Source organism: Tenrec ecaudatus, chromosome 16 (genome assembly GCF_050624435.1).
Source record: "Tenrec ecaudatus isolate mTenEca1 chromosome 16, mTenEca1.hap1, whole genome shotgun sequence".
NCBI classification, from domain to species: domain Eukaryota; kingdom Metazoa; phylum Chordata; class Mammalia; order Afrosoricida; family Tenrecidae; genus Tenrec; species Tenrec ecaudatus.
In genome coordinates, this window is record NC_134545.1 from 12,399,308 (window position 1) to 12,419,382 (window position 20,075).

The following is a 20,075-nucleotide window of genomic DNA, read 5'->3' on the forward strand; positions in this document are numbered from 1 at the left end:
TGTTGCTGATTTTAATTCCCTAGTTGTTCCCCTGTCTTTGGCATTGTTTGCTCACTGCTCCCTTCTCCTGCCTCCTCCTCCCACCAAGTCCCTCCGGAACCATCAGCCCCGTTGCTTTTTCCTTGGGCTTGCTTCTAATGCCTATCTTATATAGATAAGCAAACCAACAATAATGGAGACAAAACATTGAATAAAAAGAGAAGGAAAAAAAGCTAGCACCCCCCCCCCCCAAAAAAAACCACACAAAAGCATACATAATTCCTGGTCTTTGACAGTTTATTCTTTATGCTTTGGGGATGCATGGTATTCCATTATATGTATGTACCAAATCCAGTATCTTTTAATTCCATTTTTCCACGAACTTTTGAAGTCCCCTGGTTTGTCGTGTGTGTGTGTGACCAATATAGGTGAGACGTTCAGAGCTGTATCTGTGTGACTTTTTCAAGGTGCAGCCTCTAGGTACGCTAGCCGCATTGTCGTATGCTCTCCCAGGACAACGTATATCAGCTCAAAGCTTTGGATTCAAAACACGTGTCTGCTCTTTATTACTGGTGTCAGGTTACCCGCATTATTCAATTTCCCTAAGCCTCTGTTTCTTCTATAACAGAAGGAACAAACTGCTGGGCTCTGAGTTGCTGAGATTCATGCATGAGTCAGGGCATTTTGTTTCTTAACATACCAACTCAAGTCCTCGGGAGTACAAGGGGAATGTAGTGTTGCATGGCACCGGAAAGGCAGAGGTATGACTGGCTTCGGACCCTCCTGCATCCCGGGGCTCGGGCCATGTCATCAGGAAGCTCTCTCCAGCCTTCATCTGTGCTTTCCCAGGTGTCAACGTCATTCTCCGCCAGGCTCTCCCAAGGCAGGAGCAGGGGTCAGCAGTAGCAGCTCACAGCTCAGCCCCGTAGTAAAGCCAAGCGAAAGTAAGATTCTCTTTCCCAACAATTCAACAACCTTTCACTTTGTATCTCACACACCCACCCCTGGATGATCTCGACTCTGAGTTGCCAGGCCAGGGGCTGAGAGAAAGAGGTCGCTTCCTGAAGAGAAAATCGGCTGCTGTCCCCAGAACATTGTGTCAGAGATGCTGAATGGGCAACAAACACAGAAAGACATGTCCTACCTCGTGTCACGAGCACTAGACAGTAAGAACCTCCAAGCACGCCCCAGACCCAGTGCTGGGCGTGTAGTGATATCCTGCAGATACACAGATGACACCGCCTTGCTTCCTGAAAGCAAAAGAGAGCTTGCATCCCTTAATAATGAAGATCAAAGACCGCGGACTTCAAAGCGGATTTCAACTCCACAAAAGGCAAAACCAAGATCCTCACAACCGGCCCAATGAGCAGCTGCACAGCCCACGGAGAAAATGGTAACCTTGTCAAGGATTTCATTTCACACAGTCAGCACTCAAGGAAGCAGCAGTCGGAAAAATCAAACGCCATATCCGCATCGGGCACATCTGCGGCACAGGACAAGGGAAGCGCCAAAGAGACAGGTTGTCACTTTGAGGACTCAGGTGGTCCTGACCCCAGATACGGTATTTTCTACCACCTCAAATGCATGTGAAAACCGGACAACTAAATACAGAAGATGGGAGAAGACTTGATGCCCGTGAATCACGGTTCTGATGAAGAATCCTGGAAGCATTGGACTTCGAGAAGAACGGATTCATCTTGGAGGGAAGAAGGTCAGAGGGCCCCTTAGATGGGAAGATGGCGACACTTCGTCTCAAGTGCTGTGGACATGTGATCAGGAGAGACCAGCCCTCAGAGAGGTTACGTAAGGAGGACCTGTCATTAGGTGGTGTCATGTCAGCTCCAGCCCATGGCTACCCTTTGTTCAACAGAGGGGACCACTGCTCAGTCCCGAGCCATCCTCGCAATTGCTACATTTGAGCCTATTGCTGCAGCCACTGTGTCAACCCCTCTTGACAACCATCTTCTTCTCTAAGGGAGGATTCCTTGGGATCCTCATCTTAAAGATGAAGCAACAAGGCCTAAGAGGTTACATACCTTATGCTCAGGCTACACAGCTAGTAAATGATCCAGAGCAACTTGCCTGACTGCCTCCGTGAATGGCGGCTGGTTAACGAGGCCGCACACCTGGCCGGTGGCAGCCTCACTAAGAAACAGGGGTCCCAGTTCCTCTCTAGTCCCTGGGCCTCCCCGTGGCTCCACCCTGCTTTCTGGTAATTACTAAGCCCAACAGAAAGAGGAACCGCAACAGAGTGTATGTGAAAGACACCTTGCAAAGAGACCGCGTGATTCCAACCCGGGAGAGAGGAACTCAGACGAGGCAAGTGGAAGACTGGGTGAATGGCTGAGTTCCCTATGACTGACATCGATTAAGTCCTTGGCATCATAGCTGCGTCACGCCAACCTCGGTCTCTGACTTCACATGACCTGCTCTTCTGTGTGTGTCTGCGTGTCCTCTTCTGTTGGGACCCACCGGGGTCATCCAGAAAGGTCCATCTTGATGTCCTTATTAATGACACCCTCCAAGACCCTGTGTCCAAATAAGGGCAGAGCCATAAGTCCCAAGGATTAGGCCATGGGCATATCTTCTGGGGAGCCACCACTCAACCTGTCAGCTTGCCCTGTTCTGGTAGCTTGTGTGGTGCTGTGATGCAGGAAGCTCCGCCCCCCTGCGTCTCGAATACCAGGAGGAAGAAAGGCCTGGTGATCTATTCCTGACAATTAGCCAAGACAACAACAAAAACCTCTATGGCTCCCAACAGAGCCCTGCCCACTGCAGTGCTGGGAGTGAGCCCCTAGGCTAGAGGGCCCTCCACAATGAACTTGAGCTGACCAACCATCCCCACAGGGATGGAGTCCTGAGAAAATGACACTGTGCCTTTCTCTGGCACCTGAGGCCTCCAGGCGACAGAGCCGACTCTACAACAGGTAACAATTCAACCCACTACAGTGGGGAAACCAGGCAAAAGTCCCTTTCAGGGGCATTGCTGGGCCTGCGAGAGGGTGGGAAGTGCAGGGAAGAGCCCTGTTTGTTTGTTTGTTTGTTTGTTTGTTTGTTTGTTTGTTTGTTTTCCCACATGGCTCCTCCAGCTCCAGGACTCTGGCTCCATCAGCGGTCACTCCATGTAGAGCCCTGGCCTCGGATGAGGGAGTGCATGACAATGAGTTACTCACGGTCTCTCAGTCTCTCTCTCTGTCTTTTTCAGTCCTTTCTTTTGTTTTGAGCGTTTTTGCCCCATTTTCTGGAAGGTGCACAATGCTTGCCTCTGTGGTTATTTTTGCCTAACAGCTGTGTTTCCGGTGAGCAGCTGGGGGATCCTTCTGACTCAGCAGAACCATAGCAGTAACCGCCAAGAAGCCATTCAAGCAAGGCTAGAAATAAAGAGCCTGCTTCTTCCCCCACCCCCTCTCCCTTTCACTTCCCCACCCACGGGTCTCTTTGGAAAGTCTCACAAGAGCCAGTTTAGAAAACAAATAAACAAACAAACAAACACCGCTTGGACCGGTATATTCCAGGGCTGGCTTGGCCATCAACTGAGCTTGATGGGGGCAGGGAGACAAAAAAGTACATGGATTCCAGAAAGTTCTCTTGCAAAACCAGCGGGGCTTTGTCTTGGGAAGGCACGTTCCAAATTTCGCTTTACAAGTTTCCCACAGGCCCGAGCAGGGAAAGCCACGGCCGAAGGCTCTGGTGTGGTTTTCCAGGGTGTGGCTGTAAGCTGCCTGCACTAGGCTCAGTAGCATCTATGTTTTGTTTTGTTTTTCCCAGAAGGTCATGATTTCACCCTGGGTCTGGGAGGGGAAGGACAATTTCTACCCACTGGCACAGGAGCTAGCCCGGGGCTCTGGAAACTTCCTTTGGAGCTGGAGGGGACACAACAGAAAGGAATCCGGGTCTTGGGGAACCAGCCCCAGCCTGTGTGCTTGCAGGAGCCTGCCGACGCCTTGGCGGAGCAGACAGCTGCACCCTGAGCCTCGTCGCTGCTGTGCGGAGAAAGAACCCAACAAATAAATTTAGCTCCAACCTACGCATCCCCCACAGCTGCTTACTGGCCAAACGGAAAGAGGCCTCTATTTCACCCCGGCTTGTCCAGTGTTTTCTTTTCGTGTTCCCTGTTGGGTCTGCGAATGCCCTCTATGCCGGATTTTCCAAGGAGGTAGCTAGCTGGTTCTGGCCTTATTTCAACCCTCAACTAGAGGCTGCACAGGGAGGACTTACTTGGCCTTCCGGAAGGAGGTTCTTATCATCATCTTGAAACAAAATGGTAGCCGGGGGATGTTTCTTTTCTCTTTCTTTCTTTCTTAAAATCACTTGTATCAGGGGCTCTTACAGCTCTTCCAACATTCCATACATCCATTGTATCAAGCATATTTATACATGTGTTGCCATCATCATTTCTAAAACATTTTCTTCTTGAGCCCTTGGTATCAGCTCCTCTTTTTTCCCCTCCCTCCTACCCTCGTGCATCCTTGATCAATTATATATTGTTATTTCATATCTTACACTGTCCGTTGTCTCCCTTCACCCACATTTCTGCTTTGGGTGGGTGGGTGGGCTATATATCCAACCTTGTGATGGGTTCTCCCCTGGGATGTTTCCAAATGGCCCTTAATTCCTAGGATTTCTCACCTATTTCCATGGGAGCCAGACCATGGAGAATGTAATAGAGAAGCGGTTGCTCAGAGGCCAGTCTGTGTCCACCCCACGACGCCATTACTTCAACAGCAAGTAGGAGGACAGGCATGACGCTCGGAGGAGGTTTCATGGGCCCACCAGCATGGAGGTGCTTTGGGGGAACAGGCTGTGGACTCAGAATTAGACCAACCTGGTTTCAAGTCAAGTTTTCTTCTAGGCAGGGGAACCCATTTGTTCTTCTGTGAGACTCTAGCCTTGACATTGAACCTCTCTGCTCCTGGTTCCTGACCTGTAACACAGCAATGCTAGCAAGGCTTGATACAAGGATTAAATGGCGTTGTGTTCCAAGCGTGCCTTCCCAGCCTGCCATGTGCTGTGGTGGCTGTAGTGACCTGTTTCACCCGAGGAAGCTAATTATCTTTGGATCCCACTTTCTCTCCTCTCACTCTCAAGCTTACCCTCGAGCTTGAGGTGAGTCTCACACCAGTGTGAGTCTTGCCAATATGAGTCGTACACACCTCTGACCATTTGGATGGGCATGCCACACCAGCTGTGCCAGTCATAGCCAACTTTAGGAATATTAATGCAGCTCTCAGGATAGAGGGAGGCCTTCTGCAGAGTTTCTTAAGTGGGCCAAGTTCAAAACTTGGCGCTGAGGTTTGTTCTCTGTACATAAAAGAGGGGTGATTCTGCCCGAGAATGAAGACAGGGAAAAAACGGAGCAAGGGTGACCATATCACAATTCAGGCCCCTTGATCTCGTCACCCCTGAAGCTAGAAACCGGTCAAACTTGATAATTTTATCAACCAATCCCTTTCCTTTTTGCTGTTGAATCCAATCTGGGCTAGGTCTCTGCATCTCGCAGTACAAACTAAAAACAAACAAGCAAACATGCCACTCACTACCGTGGAGTGAATGCTGACTCAGAATCCTGCTTTGGACAGCATTGAACTGCCCCTGTGGGCTTCTTAGCCGGCCACTTTTTCTAGAAGCAGAAAGCCTCTGCTTCCTCCGGCCGAGCGGCTGGCCTTGCTGTGAGAAGTTCAACTCCGACACCAGGGCACCTTGACTCGCAGGCAGAAGAGTAGTATGTCCTGAATCCAAATTCTCCTTGTGGCCTCCTCCGGAACCAGAGGCAGGTGAGATGACTCATGCTGCCTCTCGTCATGAGATCTGTGGAGACTCTCTGTCTTCTGCACCAGTGGTTCCCAAACGGATTCTGCCTCCCGCCCCCCTTTCAGAGAAAAAAAAAAGGAAAGAGAAATTACTCAGCATCCACCTGGCATTTAAAAACCTTTGTACTATAATCCAAGATGAAACGTAGCCATCTACTTTTGCAGCCCGCCCCCCTGAATTGCTCCAGTGCCCCCTGTGGGGGGTGCGGTATCTCCCTCTGGGAAACACCGTTTCTGCACACCAATTTCTAATCGGCGCCTCCTGACCCTAGTGGCTCAGTGGTTAACCATGAGGTTGGTGGTTCGAACCCAACAGGCTGTGAGGGCTACAGCCCTGGGGAAAACTCTCCTCTGCTTCATCGGTCACTCTGAGTCAGAGGCCACTCCCCGGCAGTGGCTTTGCCGCCAACAGAAACAAATCCACACAGAGCAAAAGCCATGTGTATGCTTCCCTGGCGCTGGAGAGTGAGTTGGAAGACTCCCTTGGAATCTTCCAGTGATCGGTGCCTGTGGGAGGGAGGGCAGGAAGTAGTAGCAATAGAGCAGCGGTTCTCAACCGGTGGGTCACCCGATTCCTAACAGTAGCAAAATGATAGTGATGAAGTCGCAATGAAAATAATTTGAGGGTGGGGCCAGGGGGATCACCACCACATGAGGCCCTGTCTGAAAGGGTGGCGGCATGAGGACGCTTGAGAACCACTGCCATAGAGGAAGGCCAAGGATCATACAAGCAAGCACAAGCAGTGCCTTTGTTGGGACAAATGGTCAATATGGGTGTCGTCCACAGAGAACAGTGCTTCTGCAGTAGCTGTGTCCCCGAGGTGGGGATGGTACACAGAGAAGCACTCCTGGCAATTGTGTGGATGGCTCGAGGGAGCCGGGGGCCAGTGGGGGTGCGTAGCAGGACTGCATGGTCTGCCTGGAGCCCCTGGGAAGACTTGGCAGGGGAAACCATGTTGGTTAACCTCCTGAGTGGGCTTAACCAACCGCCCAGCAAACAGTGAGGCACCAAGTTAGTTGATGGCACCATGCAGGGACTCCTCCCCCTGTCTGTCGGTCTGTTGTACTGTGGGTGCTAGCGTGTGGCTATGACACTAGGAGTTATGTCCCCTGTATTTCAAATACCGGCTGGGTCGACACCGTAAGCAGGTTTCATCGGAGTCTTGGAACTAAAATAGACCTAGGAAGACAGGCTCACCGATCTGCTTCTGAAAGTTAGTCAGTGAATCCTCTTGTGGATTCCACGCCTTTCTGTCAATGCCATTGTTGATCTCATTCTTGCCCCAACTTTTTCCATGTCACTCTGCTTCAAAGCTCGATCTCTGATGATAGAGGGGATAATGGTGAACAGTGGTGGCTCCCGGTAGGAGTCTTGCTTTCCACACCAGAGACCCAGGGTCAGTTCCTGGCCAAGTGCGCTGCACGTGAGGCCACCACCTGACTGTCAGGGCAGGCTTGCGCGTGGCTAAGATGCTGAGCGGGTTTCAACAGAGCCTCCCCACCAAGACAGACTAAAAAGAAGGGCCCCTCCACCCGTTTCTACAGTTCAGCCAATGAAAACGTATGGATCACAACGATGGGATCAAAAACCGGTTCTGGGGATGGCACAGGACTGAGTAGCTTGGTTCACTGGGTGTGGGGTTGCCAGGAGTCCTGCCCACTGGGCAGCAGTTAGCAGCAACTGATGGTGCACAGACACCCCATATGTTGTTCCTGCCTGCTGAGCACTCTTGTGATCAGCACGCTTCTCCACGGTGGACACCGTGGCCCCCTCTGTCTCCTTGTCCTGGTCAACAAAACACCGGGAGGAGCCTCTGGGTTACAGTCTCGGTACTCTTTGCTCCTCAGGTATCACAGATTACTGTCCAGGAGGCTGAGCCTGACAGTTCTGGCTCCCTTACCACCACCACCCTTGATAGTTTCCAACTTTTTTACTGGGTAGAAAATGGTTTCTCAAGGATTTAAAAAAAAATTATTTCCTGGATTACTTAGGGATTTGAGCATCTTTTCATATACTTCCTATGACTTGTCCATTCACGTGTCCCCTTTCCTATTGGATTCTCCATCTTCTGACTGTGGTTTTCAAGGACGGCTCAGTTAGTGTGAGATATAACCACTTGTCAGCAGTTCACCACCCGTCTATTAACCTTACTTAAGTATGACCTTTTATCATGCTGGCCTTTCAGGTTTTTTTAAAAAAATTAATTTTCTGTAAGAAATCCTGTCTCATCCCAGAGATACAATGGTAGTCTTAGACGTTTCAGTGAGCATGGTCATTTTCTTTTCCTGTTGAAGATTTTCGTCTCTTTGCAGTTCGTTTTTGTGTATGGAGTGAGGTAGGGGTACAGTTTTATTTTTCTGGATGTGTAGAGTGAGGCAGATTTATTTACACCATCTTCTTTGTTTTTTTTTAATCATTTTATTGGGGGCTCGTTCAATTCTTATCACAATCCATACATACATACATACATTGTGTCAAAAACATATGTACATTTGTTGCCATCATCATTCTCAAAACATTTGCCTTCTACTTGCGCCCTTAATATCTACTGCTCATTTCCCCCTCCCTCCCCACTCCCCCTACCCCATGAACCCTTCATCATTCATATATTATTATTATTTTGTCATATATTACACTGTCTGATGTCTCCCCCTGCCTTCTTCTCTGCTGTCCCTCCCCCAGGGAGGAGGCTATATACGTAGCTTCTTGTAATCAGTTCCTCCTTTCTACTCCACATTCTCTCCACCCTCCAGACATCTCCACTCTCATCACTGGTTCTGGAAGAGTCATCTGTCCTGGATTCCCTGTCTTTTCAGTTGCTATCTGTACCGATGTACATCCTCTGGTCTAGCCAGATTTGCAAGGTAGTATTGGGATCATGATAGTGGGGAGGAGAAAGCACTCAAGAATTAGAGGAAAGTTATATGTTTCATCATTGCTGCCCTGCACCCTGCTTGGTTCATCTCCTCCCCACAACCCCTTAGCAAGGGGTGTCTGGTTGGCTACCCTTAGGTTTTGAGTCTCCACTCTGCACTCACCCACATTTTCAATGATATGATTTTATGTTCCTTGATGCGTGATACCTGATCTCTTCGACAGCTCGTAGTCACACAGGCTGTACACCATCTTCTTAACAATCTATCCTTTCCCTCCACTGTTAGGGAGCCACCCCTGCTCCCTGTTTGTACCAGCTCCACACAGTTTTATTTATACTATGTCCTGATACCGGAGAGGCGAGTCTTCCCTCCTCTTCTCATCCACCTCAGCTCACTGTCATCCATCTTTGTCACTCCAAATTTTCTAAGATTAAAATATATATCACTATTGAACTTCGCTCTTCCTTATAAATTTTCAAGTCACCTTGTCCAGTGCCCCCTTAAAAACCTTGATAATAGATTTATTTAAAATCGGGTTAAATGTGTTAACAAACCAAGGGACAAGGGAACAACATGGGATCCAAATTGGTGGTGAGGGGGCAATGGCAGGCCTGGTAGGGAATGATCAGGGGTAAGATTACGTAAAGAAGAGGTATAGCTGTAACCCAAGTGAGGATGGAGCATGATAGTGGGGCAAGAGGAAAGTCAAGGGAAATAAAGGAAAGAGCTAGGAGGCAAAGGGCATTTGTAGAGGTCTAGACAAAGACATGTACATGTAAATATATATGAGAATGGGGAAATAGATCTATGTGTCTATATTTATAGGTTTAGTATTAAGGTGGCGGAAGGACCTTGGGCCTCTACTCAAGCACTCCCTCAATGAATGAATACTTTCTTCTATTAAATTGGCATTCTATGATGCTCACCCTCCCGACACAACTGCTGAAGCCAAAGCGGGTGAACAAGTAATGTGGTGAAGAAAGCTGATGGTGCCCGGCTATCAAAAGAGATAGTGTCTGGGGTCTTAAAGGCTTGAAGATAAACAAGTGGCCATCTAGCTCAGAAGCAACAAAGCCCACATGGAAGAACACACCAGCCTGTGTGATCATATGGTCCCGAAGGGATCAGTTATCAGGCACTAAAGAACAAAAAATCATATCATTGGCTGCACACCTCAATGATACAATTGCCGAGGATAAATGGGTGCATAAGCAAATGTGGCGAAGAAAGCTGATGGTGCCCGGTTGTCAAAAGAGAGTGTCTGGGGTCTTAAAGGCTTGAAGGTGAACAAGCAGCCATCTAGCTCAGAAGCAACAAAGCCCACATGGAAGAAGCACACCAGCCTGTGTGATCACGAGGTGCCAAAGGGATCAGGTGTAAGGCATCATCATCATCATCAAAAAAAAAAATCTTACCATAGTGAACGAAGGGGGAAGTGCAGAGTGGAAACCCAAAGCCCATTTGTCGGCCACTGGAGATCCCCTCACAGAGGGGTCTAGGGGAGGAGATGAGTCAGTCAGGGTGCGATGTAGCACTGATGAAGAATACAGCTTTCCCCCAGATCCTAAATGCTTCCTCTCCCCTAACTACCATGATCCGAATTCTACCTTGCAATTCTGGATAGAGCAGAGGTTGTACGCTGGTGCATATAGGAGCTGGAGGCACAGGGAATACAGGGTGGTGATACCTTCTGGACCAGGGGTGTGAGGGGTGATACTGGGAGGGTAGAGGGTGAGTGGGTTGGAAAGGGAGAACTGATTATAAGGATCTACATGTGACAACCGAAAAGGGGGTGAAGGGAGACTGTGGATAGGGCAAGATATCACAAAATAATAATCTATAAATTATCAAGGGCTCATGAGGAAGGGGGGAGCGGGGAGGGAGGGGGAAAATAAAGAGGACCTGATGCAAAGAGCTTAAGTGGAGAGCAAATGCTTTGAAAACGATTAGGGCAAAGAATGTACAGATGTGCTTTATACAATTGATGTATGTATATGTATGGATTGCGATAAGAGTTGTATGAGCCCCTAATAAAATGTTTAAAAAAAAGAAATAGGGGTGGGATCGGGGAAGGAGGGGGACGGGGGAAAAAAGGGGAAACCGAGCTGATTCCAGGAACCCAAGTGGAAGGTGAATTATGTGAATGACGAGTGCAACGAATGTATAAGGGTGCTTTGCTCAATTGATGTATGTACAGACTGTGATAAGAGCCTTATGAGCCCCAACAAAAAGATTTTAAAAAAAAGAAATAGATATGCATGAAGACAAAAAATCAGGTTAAATGTATAGATTAATTTGAGGAGGTTTATCATCATTCTGTGCGAAGTTTTATTACCAGATAATGTGAAGCAGTTGGTACAGTGGTTAAGAGCCTGAGATCTCGTGCTGTTTCCTCCTGGGTTCGAATCCAGGATACTCCACTTGCTAGTTGTGCAATCTTGGACCAGTCACATAACTTGTCTGTGCCTCAGATTTCTTCCTTGTGAATTGGGAAGGAACATTACCACCTATTTCTGATCAAAACCATAAAACACATAGCCACAATATTTAGCTTTTAAAAAAAGCTAAAACTCATTCCACACACTCAAATCTTTGAAATCCCTAAAAGAAATATTGGACTTTTATCCATTAATCCCTGTGTATTCCTAGATACTTTATTGTTTGGTTACAATTAAGGTAGATATCTTATTTTTCTAATGCCACAGGTTTTTTTTCCTGGCTATATTTCTCTAAAGGAATAGTATTGATTTTTTAGTCTGGGCTGCCTCTTTAGCAGCCTTGCTAAACTCTTTATTTGTTCTAGGTTGGTCTGTTGATTCTGTTTGGCTTTATGCATAGGCGACCATGTCATCCTCACATAAAGGCAAGTTTTATCTCTTCCTGTTAAGTCCTTCATCTTACCGTTTTGATTGGAACGCCCAGTGTTCCCTTGGACATAAGAAGTGACAGCCCATATTCTAATTTAATTCTTGACTTTGACTAAATAGAATGTATTTATCTTTTCTATAGTAAATCTGATTTTTGCTTTTGGTGTGGGGTTTTTTCCTCTTCTTAAAACCATTGGGTGTGTGTGTGTGTGTGTGTGTGTGTGTGTGTGTGTGTGTGTGTGTGTGTGTTTATGGCTAAATATCCATGAACAGTTCAGTGGCATTTGTTACATCTTCCACACAATTTCACCATCTGCCTCTGCCCATATTGCTTCATCATCATGAACCTAAAATTTTCATCTGTGCTTTTGATGGACTGTCATCTGACTACACTCCTAACGTCAATTCTTCAGGAACCCTGCTGGCACAGTGGGTTAGGCATGGGGGCTACTAATCACAAGGTCACTGGTTCAAACCCACTAGCCTCTGTAGGAGAAACATAAGGCTCTCTTGCTCCTGTAAAGATACACAGCCTCAGAAACCCACAAGGAGAATTCCCCTCTGTCCTATGGGGTCATTAAGAGTTAGAATCAACCCAATGGTAGTGAGTTTAAGTTTTTGTTTTTTGTTTTCAAGATAATTCTTCATAAGAGCACTGTGCTAGAAGCAATTTTTTAAATTGGGCTGGCTTGTTATTTACCTTAATGATGGTGTACATTTCTGTGCATATTATCCGTCACTCCTAATTTTCTAAGATATAAAGTTACTGTGGAACGTTAGCAAAAACTCTTCTACGGCTCAAGCCCAGGAACAGTCGTGTGGGTGGCATCGGACTAAGCAGTGTTTCCTTCGGTTGCACATAGGTTACCGGCTCCACAGCACCTAAGAGCTGACAGAGCTAAGAGACTAAAGTACAACTTCGCCCCCTTCAGTTCATGAATGGGCGACTTCATTGATGACGTTTCTGATAGGGTCCCGCCCTTGCCTCCCATTTGGTTATATGTATCTTTTGTGGTGCTTCCTTTAGCTGGAGAACCCAGGGGTGAGTGGTGGGCTGCTTTAACTTCAAGGTCAGCATTTCAAACACACCGGCAGCTCTAAGGGAATCAGACGAGGCTCTCTGCTCCCGTAAGCATTCACAGCCTCAGAAACCCCAGGGTCCATTCCATTGTGCTGTCAGGTCACTATGAGCCGGAATCAACTGGCAGGCAGTGAGGCATTTAATGTTATCTTAACTGTATGTATTTAAACACTTGTGTGACTATTTCTTGAAAGTTTATCTTCCCTGTTACAGTGTTTGTTGCTAGAGAACAAGAATTGTATCTGTCCTGTCCACAATTTAGATAGCATCTAGCTTACTAGTAGGTGCTCAGTAAATATCTATGAATAAGTTTATCAATAGATGAATAAGTTCATCAATAAATAAGAAACAATCACATTTAGACCAGTTTGCTAATTAAATGTGCTAATCAGAACTCTTTTGAAGTAAACAGTATTGAGACTGGCTTATGCAAAAAAGAAACTGTGTATAGATTTACATAAGTGAAAAGTTAAGGCCTGTCTAGCTTCAGGCATAACTGGCTAGGAATCTCTGTTTATTTCATCTCTTGCTTTTTCCCTCTGGACTAGACTCATGCTAAAGCCCATACCAAATGAAATCCTTTGTCATCAAGTGATTCTAACTCATAGAAACCCTATGGGACAGTGGAGAGAGGACCCTGTAGGGTTTCCAAGACTATGACCTTGATGGGGTCAAATTGCCACATCTTTCCCCTGTGGAGTGGCTGGTGGATTCGAACTACTAACCTCTGGGTTAGCAGCCAAGTGGTTAAGCACTGTGCCGCCACGATGGCTTTATTCTCTGGCGAGTTCTCCCTGTGTGATCAGACAGTTCTGAGCAGTTACGGCTTTATTATATCCTACAAAGTTAACACCTTATAAAGAAATCCTCTTAGTAGTTTTAGCATCCTGGGGCTTACCTTCTTTGGGTCTTCTGAGGTCACCTGACCGCTTAAAATCAATCACTGTGAACAAGGATATTGTGTAGTCATCTATGGACCCATGGCTCTCCCCCGTCCCTACCCCTCCCCTTCAGAGTTGGATGTTGTGGTCAGCTCTCTTGAGCCAAATGGACTCCAAGGGTAGAAGGAGCAGACCCCAGTGAGAAAAACAGGATACTGTAGCCAGTAGAACAGAGAATAGATACCAGGTAAGCAAAATCAACACATACCCCTGGTACCTAGTGACTACAGACTCTGTTGACTTGCCTTTCTTCACAGACCACCTTTTCCCATTTTCCCTCTCCTGGCACAATCAAGGGCAAGTGCATGTTTTTCACTAAAGGGACTTGGAATCAAGTCTTACCTCCATCCTCACCCTTCTTTCTCCATTAGCACCCAAATGGAAGCTCAACACATCTCTTCCTCATACCACAATCTATTGGTGGGCATGCCAGCTGGAAGCAGAAAACTCCAACTGGGTCACTTAAAGAGTGTTGTCAATAAAGGAGCTATTTCTAAAGGTGTGGACAAAGAATAGGTAGACTGAAGGGGATTGTGCAGGAACCCATTGGCCCTGAGAAGATGGGTGTGTTGGTCTGGGTAGACTAGAGAAACAAATTCATAGATACTCATATGTGTATAAGGAAGAGCTTTATATACAAGAATAATTGAATATTGAGAAAACATCCCAGCCCAATCCAGATCAAGTCCATAAGTCCGATATTAGCCCAATATGTCCGATACCAATCTATAAAGCCCTCTTCAGACTTACCCAACACATGCAATGACACCAAATACAGGAAGATCACAGGCCAGTGGGTGGGAAGTCTTGTGGATCCAGTTGCAGTGGAAGTGTCTCAGTGCTGGCAGGGGTCTCCATGAGGCTCTTTCAGCTCCAGGGCTCTAGCATAGCTCCATGTGTCTTCTCAATGGGAATGTCTCACAGGGAGTGAGCATGTGTCCTGCCCTCCAGTGAGCTATTTATCTCCTTAGCACCTCCACATGAGGTCGTCAAGCTGCAACGTGATTGACAGGCTAAACTCCACCCCTTCACTCTTAGTAAGTCTCAAATTGACAACAGATTATGTAACTATCACAATGGGTATCTGCTAAGAGTGAGGTAACCAATCCATAGAGACCTTACAGCAAGGCAACTAGGAGAATAAATACCCAAGACTCACTCTTTCCCCTTATTATAATCTGCTTGTATCTCAATGGGCCCACTGGGCAGGAAGCCTGTGATGCAGTCCATGTCGAATTATCTCCCAGGCACAGAGCAGAGCAAAGGGGTTTGGGGAATGGAACTGGAAGGGCAAATGAAAGCTGCCCAGCACGCAAATGCTCATCGCTAAGACCCAAAGATCAGGTTCAGCGCGTTCTAGGCAAGGTCTGAATCCTTGACTTTCTCTGAACATTTGAATTTTTCTTAGACCATTCTCTCAGAGACGATTACTGGTAATTTGCATATATGCATATGCATCTATAAGCATATCTACGTCTATATAGAGCCCTGGTGATGCAGTGGTGAAAGAGACTGGTTGCTAATAGAAAAGGGCACTGCTTCAAATCTACCCACTCACTCTAAAGGAGAGAGATGTGTTCACCTGGTTCTGAAAAGATTTACAGCCTTAGAAACCGTATGGGGGCAATTCCATTCTGTCCCACAGGCTCACTGTGCGTTGGTATCGACTTGATGGCAATATGTTTGTATACATCTACTCATACCTCCATTCATCAATCTACCCATCCATCCATTTATCCATCTGTCCATTTATCTAACCCTCCAGCTGCCTATATTTACATTCATCATTCTTCTATCTATCCATCTACCTATCTATCGATTTATCCTTCCGTCCATCTTTCCATCCATTCATCATTCATCCATCCATTCACTCATTGTACAGGTTTTCATTGAGTGCCCGCCCTGTGCAGCGTACACAGTAATGAACAAGACAAACAGGGCCTCGCCCTCCTGGAGCTCATCATTAGTGAGGAAGACAGACATTAAACTAATCATGATTTAATTAACAAGTGTGATAAGCTCGGCAAAGGAGAAGAACCGTGCCTAGCATCAGGGCGGGTGGGGGGCGGGTCTGACATCACCTGAAGGTCAAAAAAGGCGTCCCTGCAATGGTGGTGTTGCGGCCTGAAGATCTGAGGGATGGGTAAGAAGCAAGGGCAGGCCATGTTCCATGCAGGGAGAACAGCTGTGCATGGTCTGAATCTGGAAAGAGCTCGATGGTCCCAGGAGGTGAAAGAAAGTCAGCAAGGGTGAAGTGCAGGGAGGGCGGGGGAGTAGCCTGAAATGCGGTTTCGGAGCCAACATTGACCCAGGGATCCTCACGCTGGCAGTCAGGAGTCACGAGTCAAGAATGAGGCCCAGCCTGTCTCTGTGGCTCCCTCTGAGGCCAGCCGCCCTCAGTTTGCCAAGAGAGGGGAGTAAGAAGCGAGAAAGCGTCCGTTCTCTCAGAGATGCCTGAAGACCACTAGGACTAGAGTGGTTATGTAAATCCACCTCGGATTGCCTGCATTCACAGGAATGCCTTCAGTGAGCCACACAGGTAGCAAGATGAAAGGAAGGGCCACACTTGGCCTTTCTCTGGTTCTTGTTTCTCTGGACTCATCCTGGAGCAGGAGGACAAGATGGTCAAAGGTGGGTCATTACCAATGAAGAGGCAAAGATACTGTGAGGCGAAGTCATCTCCAAGGTCATGAAGCAGGCCCGTGAAGGGCTAGGGTGGTAGACAGGCTTCCTGCCTCTTGGTCCACTGCCAGACACATTACTGCCAAGGCAGAGAGAAATTGCCTTTCGCCATAATTGGAAATACCACCGAGAGCTCATTTCTCCCCAGTAGATCCAGAGTGGAGAAGAGCACTTGACCTAGAGTTTTGTTAGCGGGGTAGTCGGTCATGTAGACTGTGAAAACAATCAAAGATAGTCATGACATTTCCATTTCTCTTGGACTGCTCTTTTGTGTGTGTGTGTGTGTGTGTGTGTGTGTGTGTGTGTGTGCACCTGCATGCACACATGTGCACGCTCACACACAGACACATGCAGAATGAGCCCTGATCATGGCTGGCATGCTGGATCTGCAGCACATCCACTCCAAGCTGTCGATAATTGGGTTTTACGGACGTCCAGATTCAGAGGCTATAGCTTAGTGCCTCTCCATCGATTTAACTATCATTTCAGGTCCACGGCTCACAGCTCGAAACCAGCCTACATAAATCCCCACATTATGACGCTTCCCTTCTTGTTTAGGACACTGCATTCCATTAGGAAAGCCAAGCTACTTAGAGGAGAGCTTGATAGATGAGCCTGACGTGGTAATCTTGCTGAACAATTACCGGCTGTCCTATTAGAGGGAGACGACCCAGTACACACGGGAGAGAGAATCGCTGGGAAGGCAGAGGTGGGTGGGAAAGCCCAGCAGCCAATCCTTTCGGGAGCCCCAGGTCCACCCTGGGAAGTCTTAAGTGTCAGAGAGAGAGAGAGAGAGAGAGAGAGACCTTGGCCCTGATCTAATTTCAGAGTCAAAACAAAGAATATTAATTACTTAACAAATATTTATAGACTGTCCACTATATCCAGGTTCTGTGTTAGGTAGTGGGGAAGCAAAGGCTTTAAACTCCAATCCCAGATTTCAAGGAACTTAAGATCTACTTAACAAGGTACATAGGTAGTGATAAAGTGATAAATGATGAATAGATAGGTGGATGAATTGAAGGAAGGATGAATGGATGTTTAACTGGATGGATGAATGGGGGCTTGGATTTATGGATGTGTAGGGATATAGATAGATAGATAACTAGTATTCATAACAATCTAATTATTTTCAACTATGTGATACCAAAAAGAAGTCCTCTCTTCTCACCCGTGATCCAAAGGCAACCCCCTGCTGCTGAGTCAATTCTGATTCATAATGACCTTATAGGTAGAGTGGGACTGCCTTCCAGACTTTCCAAGGTTAGAAACCTTTCTGAAGCAGACTGCACACTGCAACAGGTTTCTCCTGTGGAGCAGCTAGTGGGCTTGATCCACTGACCTTAAGGTTAGCAGGTGAGCACTTAATCATTGTCCACCAAGGCCCCTCTCACCCATGACCCAAACCTATTGCCATCGAGTTGATCCAGACTCTTAGTAACCCAGAAGAGCAAGACATCACTGACCTGTAGAGTATCCAGTGCTGTAACTCCTGAGGCAGACAGTGACATCTTTCTGCCATGGAGCCACTGGCGGGTTTGAACCACCCACCTCTGGGTTAATAGCGCAGTGCATTTAACCTGTGAACCACCCGGGCTCCTTCTCATTTGTGACAGACATCATTAGTTGCTCACAGTGTCATCCATGCCATCCAAGAGCTGTTTTCAGCATCCTCCTGTCCACAGTGCTCCCGGTGGTGGTTTGGTGCTGTCCAGGTGAATCCAACTCACGGTGATCCTCCCGGATTGTCCCTAGGGCTTCCTAGGCTGAAATATTTTTTAATTTAAATAAATCATTTTATTGGGGGCTCTTACATATATTATAACAAACCATGCATCCATTATCTCAAGCAGATATGTACAACTATGGGCATCAACAATTCCTAAACATGATCTTTCTTCTTGAGCCCTTTGATATCACCTCTTCTTTTTAACCCCTCCCTCCCCCACCCTGACACCCCTTCGAACCCTTAATGTATTGTTATTATTATTCATACATACATATCTTACAAATCCCATTCTATCCCTTCACTACTATCCTGGTATTCTTCCCCTGATGGGGGTTATTCTGCCATCATTGCTATCCATTCTCCCTTCCCTTCCACTATCCTCCTGGCATTGTTGCTCCCATTACTGTTTCTGAGGGGCATTGTCTTTCCTGAATTCCATATTATTGAAAGCTCTCGCCTGTGCCACTGTCTGTACACCGGTCTAGTGGGAATTGTGACATTGGACTGAGATCATCATAGTGGGGGGAGGGGGGAAGGATTAAAGAACCAGAGGAGTAAATGTGGTGAAGAAAGCTGATGGTGCCTGGCTATCAAAAGATATAGCATCTGGTCTTAAAGGCTTGAAGGTAAACAAGCGGCCATCTAGCTCAGAAGCAGCAAAGCTCAGAAGCAGCAAAGCCCAGCCTATGTGATCACAAGGTGTCGAAGGGATCAATTATCAGGCAACAAGGAACAAAAAAATCATATCATTGTGAATGAGGGGGAGCACAGATTGGAGACCCAAAACCCATCTGTAGGCAACTGGACATCCCTTTATGGAAGTATGGAGAGGAGATGAGCCAGTCATTGTGCAGTGCAGCAATGATGAAACATAAAACTTTCCTTTAGTTCCTAAATGCTTCCTCCCCTCTCCCTACCCCCCAACTACCATGATCCCAATTCTATCTTACAAATCTGGCTAAATGAGAGGATGTACACTGGTACAGATAGGAACTGAAAACACAGGGAATCCAGGACGGATGCTCCCTTCAGGACCAGTGGTGAGAGTGGCGATACTGGGAGGGTAGAGGTAGGGTGGGGTGCAAAGGGGAAACAAGATTACAAGGATCTACATATAACCTCCTCCCTGGGGAATGGACAACAGAAAAGTGGGTTAAAGGAGACACCTGACAGTATAAGCTATGACAAAATAATAATACTCATTTATAAATTATCAAGGGTTCATGAGGGAGGGGGAAGGGGACGGGAGGGGCAAAAATAATGAGCTGATACCAAGGGCTCAAGTAGAAAGCAAATGTTTTGAGAATGATGATGGCAACAAATGTACAAATGTGCTTGACACAATGGATGAATGTATGGATTGTGATAAGAGCTGTACGAGCCCCCAGTAAAATGATTTACAAAACTCCAAACAAACCAGAGCAGGGTTGTGTATTTTGGCAGTGCTAAACTGTCTTAGGCTGAACCCTTAGAGGAAGAGTTAGCCTGCTCTATTCTCTAACAGAGCAGCTGGTAGGCACTGCCAGCTTGACCTGACTCGGGCACTTGAGATGACACATGTTTGCTCCCCCTGATTCCCCACCATGTTCGGTACGTTCAGAGCGGCCAAGCGAGGTGCCCTGGATGGGGAGGGCTGGGATTTGAAGGATAAGCCGTAGATGCAGGGAGCCTGGTACAGAAAGTATTTTGAGACAGGCCTCATTTCATCCATTTCCATCTCCCTCCCATGAAGCTCTGATGTGATCCAGGAGCACCATGGGCGAGGTCACTTCAGGGCAAATTTGTAGACATCTGCTTTGCAGATAGACAGCGAAGCACTCATGTGTACGCGCACATTCACACACACACACACACACAGAGTGCATGTATTCTAGGCATGCTCATTATCAGCTAACTTTAATCAGCTTTAACGCTCGCATCTCAAATACCAAATACTCTGATCTGTGCTGTCTATGAACACACACCAAAAATAGTTCCAGGGAGATAAACACATGAGCGAGGAGGCTCGCTGATTGCAATTTGAGTCGGGTGAAGTCACCGCCGCCTGGATTGCTGGTGTAGCCGCAGCAGGAATCGTGGCACAGGCTATCTGTGAATAACATACCTGCA

The 20,075-nt window shown here is 47.0% G+C and overlaps 1 long non-coding RNA gene across 2 annotated transcripts in view; it reads right to left on the reverse strand.

Annotated features, from left to right (window-relative positions):
- Positions 1-267: 267 nt before the first annotated feature.
- The window catches only part of LOC142429105 (uncharacterized), a 48,012-nt gene continuing 28,204 nt past the window's right edge, over positions 268-20,075 (reverse strand). For both annotated transcript variants that reach the window (XR_012780412.1, XR_012780413.1), the window contains exons 2-7: positions 17,704-18,003; positions 14,306-14,549; positions 13,513-13,557; positions 11,002-11,145; positions 6,988-7,111; positions 268-5,848 (exon numbers count right to left, since the gene is read on the reverse strand). This is a non-coding gene — a long non-coding RNA (uncharacterized LOC142429105). The remainder of the gene's footprint in view (positions 5,849-6,987; positions 7,112-11,001; positions 11,146-13,512; positions 13,558-14,305; positions 14,550-17,703; positions 18,004-20,075) is intronic.